The sequence below is a fragment of the Chinchilla lanigera genome, unplaced genomic scaffold (assembly GCF_000276665.1).
Source record: "Chinchilla lanigera isolate Chin_1 unplaced genomic scaffold, ChiLan1.0 scaffold00034, whole genome shotgun sequence".
NCBI classification, from domain to species: Eukaryota; Metazoa; Chordata; class Mammalia; order Rodentia; family Chinchillidae; genus Chinchilla; species Chinchilla lanigera.
The window spans coordinates 8,276,694-8,292,155 of NW_004955435.1; positions in this window are offsets into that span (position 1 = coordinate 8,276,694).

A 15,462-nucleotide genomic window follows, 5' to 3' on the forward strand; every position below is an offset into this window, starting at 1 on the left:
GCAGAGTGGAAGAATTGTGACAGTTCTCCTTGGGATGGTAGTGGATTAAACGATAAGATATACGTTTATGAGTCTATCTCAAAATGTAGAGAATTTTGCTTTAGGAGCAAAAATATTTGGATAAACACACTGAAAATATTTAGTCACCATCACATTTTATATAGCTGAATACCTTTGACTTTTTGAAGGATTTACTTGAAGACTTCATAGGACCTAACAAAGCCAACTATGCCAAAAAGCTTGGATATCACCCCCAAATCCACTGAGTGTTAAAAAATTACTTACATTTTTTAAGCAAAATAATCAAATTAGTGTGCAAGAGAACACTGGATCTGTAATGGCAAACTTTATACAGACTTTCCTAGAGCTTATTACTCTACATATTACTTCTACATAATACATATTAGTAATATGTACATATTACTTATAATTATTACTTATTCCCTATTAGCTGATTACTCCCCAGAGGGGAGGCTCAAAAAATTAATGCTAGTATATGTTTTAGAATATGAAAATCTCCACTTTAACAGCAATATCCAAGTACAGCCCAAATGAGAAATGATCACGTTACTTCCCTTGGGAAATAATGATTCCATCAAGGGATAAACTATGCATTTGTAGACTTGTTCAGGTAACCTTAACGTAAAACCTGGTAAAATATATCGATCGTCCTTTCCTCTTTTCCCTGAAGTATAGCTATTTAATCATCAAATTGCTTATATTCATGGATGTGAGACATTCTTGTAGAATTTTAAAAACAGGTATATTTTTATGTATCTCTATACTTACATCTAAATCATATGCTAAAATTGAACACATTTATTTTAGATTATTAACCATCTCACAACATTATTTGTGTGTTGTTTTGTTTTTGTCTTATTGTTATTTTGTTTTTTTTTCTATTTAAAATAAAAGAGAAAATATGAATCTACTTCATCTTTTTTAGTGGATAAATAGGATAGCCTTGTCAAAAACTAATGTAATTTATTTTAACTTTCTTATTAAAGGGTAAGATATTTGCAGTACTTTGGTCCACTTTTAGAAAAAAAAAAGGAAAAGGAATTAGGCATTTTTCAACAAATGATTTTATATTATTTCAGGTTAAGACAGTTTTTCCATGAATGGGTAGTTATATGGTTAATGAAAAGATGTCAATAAGCCTGGTAAAATGACGTTATTTCTTGAATGAAATGAAAGGAACGTGAAACATTTCATTCATAGAGCTGTGTAAAGCATGATCAATGTGACATGGTTCCCTATGGAAGTACAGGCCACCCCTTCCCTTAAGTTTATTTGCAATAATACCTGATAGAAAGAAGCAGGTTAATACATATGAATTCTTCATGTTTTCACTTCTTTTGATCTCATGTGCAAATATCTGGAGCTGAGGATGAATGAACATAAAACACTAAATCTACCGTTCCTTGGTATGCAACATCCAAAGCATATGGTTTAATGTCAAGATAATCTTATTTCACCCATCATTTTAACATTATCTCCTTCTTCTGATCACTTTAGCCTTTAGGATTTGACATTATTGATTAGTCTAGAGATGTTTCTTTCATGGCAAGGAGAATGAGACTTTTCAAAGATGATTCAAAGAATTCTTACTCTCAAATTTTCCAGAAATTATGCTTGGAATCATTCAACTTCTGATATTTAAGCATTAAGAATAAGGATTATATTTTTTTTCTAGGATGGAAAATATGTCTTTACTTGTGCGAATCACTTGCCTCAGGGCTTGGAAAAAGTACCCGACTCCTGCCACTGACAAGAAAAGGGGTTCATTTTGCCTTACATTTTCCATCTACGGTCTGCTGACACCTAGGCAGAAATGACCCGATGGAAGGGTGTAGAAGGAAAAAATGGCTCATTTCATGGCAACCAGGAAGCAAAGAGAGAAGGGGGAAGCTCAGCAGGGAAAGACACCTTTCCAGAGTCCACCCCTGGAGACCTGCTTTCACCTAGGCCTCACCTTCAACATCACAGTTAGTGCTTTCGTTATATAGTCCACTAGCAACCCAAGAGTCATCAAAATATGATGCCTTTTGGGGATACCGCACTTCCAAACTGTTAGATTATTATATACAAAATACTACCTTATTACTTTCTCTATAACTCTTAGCTGTTCTGGCTATGTGGATGTATGTAGATTAGCAATTTTTAGAAGAGAAGTCTAACCCCTTTCTGATTGCTCACGGTGATTATACAGTGGGTGAGTTGGGCAGTCTTTTTCTGTGACATCACCTAGCAGAGTCATATTGCTATCTGAGATACAAATTTGCAGCTTTTTTCAAAACAGGATTGTGGGTCAAAACTGTGATATATATGAGTCAAGATTTTGATATTGCTAAAATGTTTTCTCAAAAAGCTTTAACAAATATTTTTACCACTAATGTAAGAGAAATTTATATTACCAATAATTAATTTTAACTTTTTTCTAATTTGGCAGATGTTAACTGCTATTTTTATGTTAATTTGCATTTCTTTAAGTGGATGGAAACCCTCTTTTCTTGCTTATTGGCCTTTTGTATTTGTTTCTTTTATAAATCTTCTGTTTGTAACCTTCCTTGTTTTATAAGAGGTTGTTAGTGTTTTTCTTTTTGACTTGTAGGAGCCTAGATCTATCAAATTTGACAATGCCTTTTCCTTGCATGATATACCATTTTGATTCTTTTAAGGACAAAAAATGATAAAAGTTTTAATGAAATGGAAATTGTGCAGATTAACTTCATGTATTATCTTTTATTATAGACTATGGGCTAGTCCACTGACACTTTTATTTCCTCATTTCTTTATCATTCCAAATATTCTCTGGTACCATCTAAATTTGTGTTAATACTGTTAGATGATATCTTGCAAATGCTTCCATGAGCTTGGAGGGGGTTGTCTGGCTATTGTTTTTGTTTTTTGTGCAAGAAATGAAAGGCCCATTTTTATTTTTATTTGCTTTAGTCCCTGAGGTACTTTATCTTTAATATTTTATACATGTTTACAAAGGTCAAGCATGATTTCTTATCTATGAAGCCTTCAAAATGTTTAAAGTTTTCTGCTCTTGGGACAAATATCTGCCTTTCCCTAGCAAGGGGCATGTATTGACTTTGAAATAATTAGGATAAACAAATAATCACATTCTACTAATGGCAGCTTCCCAGGAGAAGGAAGAATCATTATCTAGGATTTTTGGTTTTTAATTATCATGTAGGAGAGCTTCCAAAAAACCTCTCCTTTCAATATTTTTTCTTATAAAATCTCATGATTTTTGTGACTTAATTTGCACATTCTTAAGAATCTCTTCCTTTCTTCTAACTTGCTATTTCTTCAAACTACAGAGATTTGCTTTTATGCATCAGGGCACGGACCATTTAAATAGCTTAGCCTTTTGCCCTTTTAATAATGGACCAGATTTATTCTCTACCAGGACATCAGCCTTTTGAGTAGGATTCATCAGTTTATTTTGGAAGTACAACTTTATCAAACAATATGCTTAAAAGGAATTCAAGGGAAGATATTGTGAATGTTCCAAGTAAGTTATATAATGGTACTTAACTATTTGAAATTTATTATCAAAACTACTTGCTTCAGGGCTTTCCTTCTTATAATGAGCTTCAAAATTTTTATAGAGGTATAGATTAAATCAATTTACAATTTTATAAAGAGAGCAATGTTTGGACAAGAAATTATTGCTTATTGAACATTTACAATGTGTCAGTCATTGTGCTAAATGATTCCTGACATAAGGTTTTTAAATCCTTGTGGAAACTATGGAGTATATATTTTTATTTCTGTCCTACAGATGAAGAAATCAAGATTTAGGAAAGTAAAACTACATGCTCAAAGTCTAACAGGTAATGAAGAATGGGTTTATTTTTCTGTCTGGTAAGCTCAACCATGGTGCTTTATACCTTTGCTGGCTTAGCAGAATTATAATGAAAATATCTACCACAAAGGAGACCTGCAAAGATGAGGTGACCTAAATATTTTCCTTTTTTTGCAATTAAAAATACCACTTTTGCAATTTATGCTAACCTCTTTTCTTATGGAATAAATTAATATCTGCTCCATGATAAATTAACTTACACAACTTTTCTTTAACTAGGACATTATCCTTCACATACAAATTTAAAAATTAAATTATATATTTAGTGTGTGTGGTGTTGGATATTAAGTGCAGGGCTTTGTGCATGCCTCATGCCACTGAGATACATTCCCAGCTCAAAGGTAAGTTTAAAAATAACAGCTTTTAAATTTTATTATATAAAACATAGTGTCATGGTTTATGTGGAGGTGTTCTCCAAGAACTTCATAAATTTATAGGAGGGGCTTTTAGAAGGTGATTAGGTTATGGGAGTATTATAGTCCACTTACTGTGAAGAGATGGGGCCTGGTTACACGTGGGTCATTGAGGTGTGACCTGGAAGGTCCCTGACTTTTCTTTATCTGCTCCCTGTCTGTCGTGATGAGCACTTTCCTCTCTTTGGGCTCTTTTTCTTCTCTTCTCTGTTTAAAACTGCCAAACTTGGGTTGAAACTACTGAACTGTGAGCTGAAATAAATCTCTCCTCTCTTAGACTGTGGGAGTCAGGTATTTTGACCCAGTGATAAAAAAGTGACTAAGGCAGATTTTGGTATCAAATAACTCAGATCACTGCTGTGAATATCCCTGACCATATGGTTCAGAAGCTTATGTAACTGGTTTGCAGAGGAATTTTGGAAAATTTTGAGGATGTCTGCTAGAGACGCCCTAAAATGCTTTAAGTTGAGCTTGATGTGTGATAGTGGTCAATGTTTATAACACCAGGATGCTGATAGAAATGAAGACTATAAAGACTAGGCTGAGGAGGTTTTAATTGTAATGGACTCCTTTGGTTTTGGGGCTAGAGAACGTGTATGTTATGTTCTGACAGAAAATTTGTCTATATTTTGTGTGTGTCCTGAGACTTTGCAGAAGACTAAGATTCTGAGCAACTTTGTTGAAGATAACAATATGGAATATAACAGTCACTGTTAATCCCTATCATTTGATTTGAAACACCATATCATTTTTAATGTCCTTGCTTTGTTTTGTTTATATTTTGCTATTTTTTTGGTACTATTTTCTTTAAAATTAAAAATTAAAAAAAAATAGAATGCTGGACTAATTTCCTGTAGTGGAGGAAATTTCCAAGTAGCTGAAATAAAGCTCTGTCTTGGTACTGCTGGTGGCTTTTAGCTATGTCCATTGTGACAAGTGAGAGAAAAATGCCACAGTGAATAATTTGAAAAAAACTTGCTGATGGCCATAAAGGAAGCACCTATAAAACTGGAGCCTATGAAATATTTGCCCAGGAGACCTTGGTTGCAAAAAAGAATAGCATTTAAAAGAACCCAGTAATCATAACATATTATAAACATCTATCAATGAAATTATTTTTTAAAAAACTTTAAAAAGAAGCCAGTATTTTAAATAGGGGAATACAAAGGATACTCTAAATTTACCCCTCAAAAATAGGAAGATCCCCCTTTGCCCTGCAAAAGTGAATAACTTTGCTTTGAAAAGAGAGCCCCATGATGCTCTGTTCTTTCTGAGCCAAAGAGAGAAATGTTTCCCAAAGTTCAGCTATCCAGGCACTCAGAGTGCTCTGCAGCCATGATCTAAAAGGGCCCAGCTACTGCTTGAAATGCTTGCAGATATTGGTGTTATCCTTGTGGTCCTGGTTTTATAGATATCCAGAATGCAAGAACTGCAGGGTCAGGAAGGCTTCCACCCAAATTTAAGTAAAAGCTTTGTAGGCAAGGCTGTGTAACCCTTAGCAGGCAGTGACTGAAGATGTGTGATAAAAGCAAAAGAGCAGTGGAGATCAAAGTGTGAACAGCAAAGAATATGGAAAATCTACTGAGGAGTAAAGTCACCACAAGAGGGAAACCATGAACACTACAACCTGAAATACCGCAGAGGTGGGGCCAACAAAGCCTTTTGGAGTTCAAGTATTTGTTTTGTACACTAGACACAGAGCTACAAAATTTAACATTTATCTTGCTAATTTTTGGCCTTGTATTGGTCACATTAGTATCTAGTACCACATTCCCACCTTTTTGGATGGAAATATTTACTCTGTGTCTTTGTGTAAAGGCAGCATTTAACTTTAGAACTTTATGGGGGGTTTACAGCTAAAGATTTGCCTTGAGTCTCAGAAGAGATTTTGGTCTTTAATTTTTCAGCAATGGTGGAACTGTTAAGTTTTTATGAATATCAGAGTTGTACTAAATATACTTTGCATAACGAAAGTCACATGAGCCTTTTGGTGAGGTCAGAGGTGGAATGTTATGTTTTATGTCTAGATTTCCCCCCAAGAACCTCCAGCACTAAATGGAGTGGCTTTTGAAAGTTCTTGAATTATTGGGGTGTTGCAGATGGCTAGCAGTTAGACTGACTACGCAGGGCATGGTCAGATGCAGATCAGTAGGAGCAGGACTTGGAAGGGCTTCTCCTTCCCAGCTTCCTCCCTTCTTTCTGCTTCTGAGTCACCATGGAATGAGCAGCTTTGCTCTGCTCAGGCACTTTGCCATGTTTCTGTGTTTTATCCTGAACAAATGGATGGAAATTTCTGAACTGTGAACTAAAATAAATCCTGTTTAAGTTCTGGATATCAAGTATTCTGTACCAGCAATGAGGAGGGTAAAGACAGATCTTTTCTATAAATATTGTTTATAACACAATGTAAATGACATATATAAGTATGTATAAAATATAAAGTGTAAAAGTTAGGTTGTGTATTCTGAAATATACCTATTAATTATATTTTTAAAAAATTTAATCATTTACTATGCATACCATACCTTTTAACAGTTCTAAATGGAAAATGCCAAAAACTAAGTTGCTGCTGGACAACTTTTTCTAGGTTGAAGAATTCTATCATTCTCACTGTTTTTTGTGAATAGCATTTTTAATCCTTTAACTTACTTACCTTGGAACCTAGGTATCCCATAATGGAGCAATGGATTACTTCATTGACCAGTGAATGGCTTACAAAGTAGCCGCAGTTTAGAGTCAAATAATAAATCTCTCTGTTCTAAAGAAAGAAGACAATAGAGGCTTGTTTCTAATGTTGAGGAAGTAAATATCCTTAGCTAGTTCATCCTGTTTATAAGGAATAAGTAAAAATTAATGCATTGTATTATATTATTTTTGTTCTTATGATAAAATAAAAAATATTTAATGCACTTATGTCTAGATTTCTTCTTTCTTGGTTTTGAATTTAAAAACATTTTATCCTCTAATTACTGTTTTAAATACATTTCACAAATTTTCACACTACACTGTCATTAAAATTTAGTTTGACACAAAGTTTTCTTGTTTTGTTTTCTGCCATTGACCAACACACAGTGTGAGAATGAGTTGATTAATGTCCAAATTGTAAATATTTGGCTTTTATTCTAGGTGTTTAAATATTTTAATTCTTTTTTCAACAGGATCAGCCTCTCTATACATTTCACTTTTTAAAGTTTGAGACTTGGTTTATAGGTATTCTATAATTTATCTTGAAAATATTATGTATTCTGTAATTATTCAGAGTGATCTCTTATAAACATCAGCAAGGCCTATGTGAAAGCGATGCATCAGATACTTATTGATTTCACTGATTATGTTTTGTTGTTCAGTTGCTGTGAGCAGCTAAATGTATGGGTGGAATTTGTTGCTTCTATCTTTAATTTTCTCATTTTTTTGCTTCATATATTCATATAACACATGGCTCTGTTTTGGGATACAAGTACATTTAGGAATAATATGCATTGCTAATGAATTTACACCTTTATTAGTATAAAACATTTCTTTATCTCAAACAATCATCTCTATGTTTTAGTTATTCAATTTTATTATAGATTGTGTTATAACTTTAGGAGATCTGTTGAGATTAAAATATTTTTGATTATCATCTCTCAGTTGGTTTTGAGTTGACATTCTTCCACATTATGCAAAATATAGAAACATTTTAACCAAAAGGGTGTATTGATTTTCCTCCACTCCTTTTTGCGATAATTGTCCCATGTATTATTATAGTTTACCATCCTGTGGGTTGCAAATCTGGATTCAACCAGCCACAAATAGAAAATATTAAGAAAATTAAGTCTATATTGAAAATGTATGGAAATTTTTCTTGCTATTGTCCCCTGAACATTACAGTATAATAACAATTTACAGAGGACTAAGATTGTGTTAGTTATAAATAATCTAGTAATGATTTAAAGTATAAAGGAGAATGTGCATAGCTTATAGGCAAGCAGTATATTATTTCAGATAAAGTACTTGAACATCACAGATTTGGTATCCCTGGGGGCTCCTGGAACTAATTACCATTGAATACTGGGACTTGAATATATATCTGTAAAGCAGTGTTACAGTTTTTGCCTTAAGTAGTTCTTTGGAATTTAAAACTTTTGGGATAAAAAGTTGCTGGTCTTTAAAAATTATCCCAAATGTTCATCATTTTTATGTTTTTCATTCACTCTGGAAGTTCATGATTCTCTTTAGTATTGCTTGCCCTTGATCTAAAAAAAAAAACTGTAGCTGTTCTGGTAGTGTGCTTGTATCAGCAACAAAAATTTTCGGTGGTTTTCCTCTTAAAAATTCTTATTATTTTTTCTTAACTCCTAAAGATATTTTCACTTGTAATAGAATTCTGCTGTCAAAGCTTATTCTTTCAGCACTTAAAGATGTGAACTGACTTCTTTGCTTTGGGGTGCTCTTACAGGACATTTGACTATTGTGTTCTGCAATGTGTAATCTTTCCCTGAAGTCTTTCAAATTTTATCTATAATTATGGTTTTAGCAATTTGACTATAATGTACCATGACAGACTTGTGTCTCTTTTTGTTCTTTCTGGAGCTTCCTGAGTTCCTCAAAATAGAACTTTTGTTTTTTTTTGTTTGTTTGTTTGTTTTGTTTTTCTCCAGTACCAGGAACCGAACTCACGACCTTGCGCTTGCCAGGCAGGCGCTTTTGCCGCTGAGCTAAATCCCCAGCCCAAAATAGAACTTTTATGTGTCTATTATAATTGGGAAAATTTTATCACTACAGCATCAAAATATTTTTCTACTTCATTCTCTCTCTGAATTCTTTTTGCGGTTCCAATTATGTTTTGTGTTTTAATTAATTTGATATTTTCTTACAATATCAAGGTTATACATTGTCATCTTCACGCTGGTTAATTTCTATTGATCTGTGTTCATTATCTACTACTGATTATTTCCCTTGGTCTTTATTTCACTAATAAACCTATATTGCAAAATATTTTATTTCACATAGGTTTTTTTTTTTAATTCTAACGTTTTTGTTGGGCTATTTTTATGCAGTATCCATTTACAGGGTCATATTTCTTATATTTTATTCATTATAAATCAATTTTCTTTAAACTCATGGATTAGTTCATTCTCTCTGGTTGAAAGATTTTTTCTAAAACATCCAACATTTGCTCACACCTCTGTAGTAGTATTTCTAGTGCTTCTTTTGCTTTGAAAATGGGCTACATTTTCTCTTTTCATATCATATCATTTTGTATTGCATTCTGGTCGCTATTAGTATCATTTTTCTGATTGGCTTCTGTTATGGATCTCACAGAATTTTTGGTTTTTGTTTTAATATGCATTGACCTTGATTAATCAAGTCAAATTACATGTCCGGCCTAACATCCATTGAGCTTGATTAAAATCAAACTGTCCAGTGTGTGCTGGGTTTTCATGCACTGTTGTCAAAACTCCTCCTGTTTTCCTCTGCAAGCACAGAGCTGAGGTATCAGTCAGTAAAGGAGCAGAACCTGCCCACAGAGTTTGTGGTTTTCTTTCTTTTACTCTCCTGCTAGGGTGCAACCTCAGTTTCTTGTTTCCTTTGCCACGGGATTTTTCTTTGGTTCTTTCAGCTGGACAGAAATTAAAATTTCTCTTTTAGTTTTAGCTAATTAATGCTATCAAAGATTGCTGATGCTTTAAGGTAAAAGCCGCAAATATAGAAAACAGTCCCTGAAGCCCATTTTCCTCTAGGTTCTGCCTGTTTTATTTCCCTTCTATAATATGGTGATTTTAAAATTTTTTTCAGAACTAATATTTTATTTTCAGGAGAGTCAGTTTTATAGAGAGTCTTATTTGTTTATGGACAAAACACTTATAAAAATTACAACTTTAAAAGTATCAAAAGAAAGAGAACTACAACAAACAACTTGATAGTAATAATTATAATAAATATAATAACATAGATTAGCATATACAAATTTCTCTAAAAACCTGTGAAAACTAATACACTATTTACTTGTTCATCTTTCTCTTGTCATTGAGGAAATTGAATTTTTGTTGTGGTTGTCTTCTTTTACATATGAGGATGTAATTTTCTTGTTTTTCATCCACACTGTTCATTTGAGAGTTCTCACAGTCAACTTCTTAATAACAAATCTTACAGACAGAAATTTAAATAAGTTAAATACAATTTTCAAAAGAAAAAATGTTTTAAGAATACAAAAAATTTATAAAGTCATGGCAATAAAATACAAAATTACTCCCATGAGAGTATATTTTCTGTGACATTTATTTGAGTTAGTTTTGAAAAACAACTGAAGTACACGTGGATGAAATACAAGCGACTAAAAATGTGATGCTTCAGGAGAACTTGTCTGTTGTATTTTCTCATGTTAATATTGGTGAATAATCTACATCTGAGAAATCTTATTTTTCCTCTAATTATCCACTGGACTATCAAAGCATCTATCACTAATTCTCCATTATTTTGAAAATAATTTATTTAAGATAGTACAATGACATGAAACCCTGTAGAAAACTTTAGCATTTATTTTATTTATTTTACTTATTTTATTTTATCATTTTATCATATTTTATTTGGTACCAGAAATCAAACTCAGGACCTCAAGTTTGCCAGGCCAGCACTGTGCTGTTGAGCTATATCCCCGGCCCTGTAGCGTGTACTTTAGAGGATATGTGATGAATGAATAGTCTAGCCTTGTATATCTGTAACTGATACTCAGTCTAGGCAGCAGTGCTGGCTGTTAGACTAATGGCCTAACCTTTAACAATGCTTACACTGTCCTCCATGTGCCTATGGACCATGCCAACCTAGGTAAAATAGAAATCTATTTCCCCAAATTTTGTTTTCTGTGGTTCCATCAAGTCATGTTGAAAACTACTCAACATTTGGAGGTTAAAAGTGAAGCAGCAGTTTCTGTGTTTTGAAGATCAGTGCCTGGAGCCATGCACTGTGAGGATCGCTGCATGTTGCCTGTGATCTGCTCACTCTCCTATTGCTGCAGGGAAGCACCTAAGTCCACAGCACTTCCAGCTCCTTCAAGATCCTAACTTTTAGCTTCTGCAGTGGCTGAACCAGGCAAATATGCTACTTTTGATTAGGGCACCGGCTCCTCCTGGCTGTCTTCTAGAGCATCAAAGTTGGAAGGTGTGAAGGAGAGGTTCAAATTCACTTTGTCTTTGTTTTAGGTTATTCTTGGCTACCCTTACTCGACCAGCAGATGGTTTAACCATCTGCTGTCCCAGATGACATTTACCAACTCTAGAATTCTTGCAAGAGAATACGAATAGCTTACCTTCACCCACACCTGTCTCCTTCAACTGCACAAAATTAAACCCTATGACTACATTATGCTATCATTTATGGTGAATCTATTGCTTTAGATTGATTGGACCTAACTAATGTGCTGGTTCCAGTTGAATCATTTTACACAGACGGTGCCAACATTTGTTATTGTCTTTTGTTTGATGATAACCATTCTTTCCAGATTAGGATGGGATCTCAGTATTGTTTTAATTTGCATTTATCTGATGGCCAGAAATGTGGAGCACTTTTGAACTTACTGGCCATTTGTGCTTCCGTTCATTTCTACTTGTAATTCTATTCATGTTGATCCAATTCATTGCTCACTTTTGATCCTGCATTTGTATGTTAGAGTAAAGATTGCCTATTCAAAATGGTGCTGGGAAAATTGACTGTCTTTAGGTAGAAGATGGAAGCTGGACCCTATTTCTTACCATGTAGTAAACTAAAGTAAAAATTAATGAAAGAGCTAAACACTAGAACAGAAACAATAAGCCTACTGGAAGATAAACTAGGTTGTTTTGTTGGTTTTATTTTTCTCTTTCAAATAAAGAAACAAGTAGGTGAGATGAATAAACACTTCACAGAAAAATAAGTAAAAATGGCCAGTTAATGTCTGAAGAAATGTTCAACATCTAGGGTCACTAGAGAAACTCAAAACAATGCTAAGATTTCAGCTTATACCGAAAAGAACGGTGGTCAATCAAAAAATAACAAATGCTGGCATGGCTGTTGTACAAAAAGGAACCTCCTACATTGCTGGTGGGAATGTAAACTAGTATAACCACTATGGAAATCAACATGGATTTCTCACGGTACTAAAATCAGAAATTCCATGCGACCCAGATATTCTCCTTCTAGGTATCTTCTCCAAAAGCTAAAGATATCATATTAGAGTGATACATGCATATTGATATTTATAGCAGCACAATTCATAATAGCTACATTCTGCAAGCAGTCTGTACCCACATAAACAGGGGAATGGATAAAGAAAACATGGCATTGGAATATTAGCTGGTTTTAAAGAAGGATGAAATCAACACATCTATAGGGAAATGAATACACCTGGAAAATATAATGTGAAATAAATCAGACACCAGTTGAAATACTGTATGATATCTGTCATTTGAATATGGCAAAGTACAAATAAAGAGCAAAATAGAGGACTGAGAGAAGGAGATAAAAAGATAGATCTTTTGCACATGGAAATATCTCCAGGAAACTAAGGGAAAGTGGAAGGAAAGAGGAGATTTAAGAAGATTTAAGGTGTGTCCGGTACACATAACTACCACTTTATTTCAGTTGACATAATTTACACATTCACTGCAGGGATTTGATATGTGTACTGGTGAGAAAAGAGTTTTAGAGATGGTAAGAGTGAGGTGAGTGGGAAGCGAAGGGGATTAGAAAAGAACCGAGCTGTGTTAAGTACATGCACCTATTCCATGAGATGAATGCAAACTTCATGTACTGCAAAGACGTACTGATGAATTTGTAAAAATATTTAATTACCACAAAAAGAATAGATTTTCAAGAATTGATGTGGAATCCAATGAAATGAAATTTCCAATTATTCATGGTACACTTAAATATCTGTAGTTTGAAAAGTGATGATTTTGACCAAGTTCTGGTCCTGTAGGTCTATAAGCTTATTATCAATTTCCTAGTAAAAACTTTTGTTTTCTCATCTGTAAAATGGGCATAATAATAATTTTTTAGGTCTTGTATGCTTGTTTGAAAATTTATAGTAAGTGAATTATCTAACAACTAAGAGATTAGAATCATGTAACAGATACTTATGATGACCAATATTTGGAGCACAGACTATAGCAGAGAGCTTTGTACATCATGAAGAGTTTATGAAGTATTAGATTTTACCTAAGCTCATAACACAGATGAATAAAACTTGAAATAAATTTCAAAGAATAATAAATATCATAAACATTCTAATACATTGATTCACCTATGAACTTCTTTCTTGGTATTAAACATTGACTCCACAAATAATAATCAGAAAGTTGCTAATGAACATGAAATAAGAACGGAGTTAATAAGATCAAACCAACACAGCTAGTAACGTCAAAGGAGCTTTAGGCACCATCTCCACCTTAGAATGGAGTTGCAAATGGAAGCTTAATTTCTTAGCCTGAGGCTTGCTTTTCCCTAAATAGCATTGTCTGCTTGGTGATATTTTTGTTTATATGTCTTAATGATTCCATGGTTCCAAATATGACTTTATATGTCACACTTTTTCCCGAAAATACAATTATTTCTTTGTAGCACAATCAAGCCCAGCAGCTCTAGGAATACATAGAGTGTGTTCTAACACTATCCAAATAACTTTTAAATTGGGCAGTGTGAAAATTGTTTTTGTTCTTCAATTTTATTGTCCACAGTTAAGTATAGTAGTTGATATTATTCATTTATTTATATTATTTTTCAGTCCTGGGGATTGAACATAAGGCCTTCCCATTGAGCTATATGCCTTTTTATTTGTTGAAATACAGTTTCACTAACTCAGTAAGTTCCCCAGGCTGGGCTGGAATTTGAGATACTACTGCGTCAGCTTCCTAGAGAGCTGTAATTGGAGGTGAGAAACACCATGCCCAGCGTGAAGTTATTTTTATAAAAATAATATCCAAGTAAATAAAATCATTGCATCATAGAGATGCCTGTACTCCATGTTCACTTCATCTCTATGCACAGTAACCAAAATATGCAGCCACCTGAGTTATCCACTGATAAAGAAGATATGAGATATATTCTTAACAGAATGTGCAACCAGTCCTGGTGAAGAAACTCTTTCAGTGCACAGTATAGAAGCAACCCTAAATATTTTGTATCATAAGTAAGAATTACGTTCTGTCATTTGCCACAAAGTGGATACAACTGAGATCATGTTCAACGAAATAAACAAGGCAAAGAAAAGCAAATGCCTCATAGTAACTCATTTGTGCAAGCTAAAAAAGTCAGCCTCATTGCAGAAGAGAGTAAAATGCTCATCATCAAAGATCTGAAGAGACCAAAGAAGAAGATGACAGAGGTTGATAGTGGGAATCAAAACACTATTAAATAAGAAGAATTTGAGGACTCGATAGAAGAATAAAACAGTCATAATCTACCACAACTTGTGATATATTTCAAAATAACTAGAAAAAAAGACTATAAATGTTCACAAGAAAAAGTAAATATTGGAGAAGGTGCAAATGATAATTATACCTATTTGATCATTATACTTTGTACATATATCATATTCAACCCTGTCAGTAGGTACAAGTATTTAATGTCCATAAAATGTTTTAGAGATGTTAATAATGCAATATGTGTGTTATGCTCAGCCTAGTTCACAGCATATAGAGCCTGATGAATGTTATTGATACAATATAAATTTTAGAAGATTTCTACTACTTCTGCATCATTCGATTGTCATTACATGTTCAATATAATAAATATCAAATATGTTGAAATTATAATTCAGCAATCAGCATCATTATACTTCTCACTATGTGGGGAACATAATATTTTATCCTCTCAAAACTAAGATACCTTTCATAGAACTTTCATTGTACTTAGGATTAAAAGCAATTTATTATGTATTTATGTATGTTTTGCATATTAAAATATTAGCCCTGTGCACAAGAATCTTTGTATATTTGTTTCTGGATATTTCCAAGTACTTAGTACATATTCAATAAGTATTTATGGAATGAATAAATTGGGAAAAAATGGCTTAAAATAATTCCATGCCATTAAGACACCAAGAAGTTTATCTTAAAGTTTCAACAACCCTGAATCTAAAGAATGAATTCCATTATCTATGGAAATACCAAATGAGAAAATCTTTTTCTGGGTGAAATTGATTTGATGCAGTAA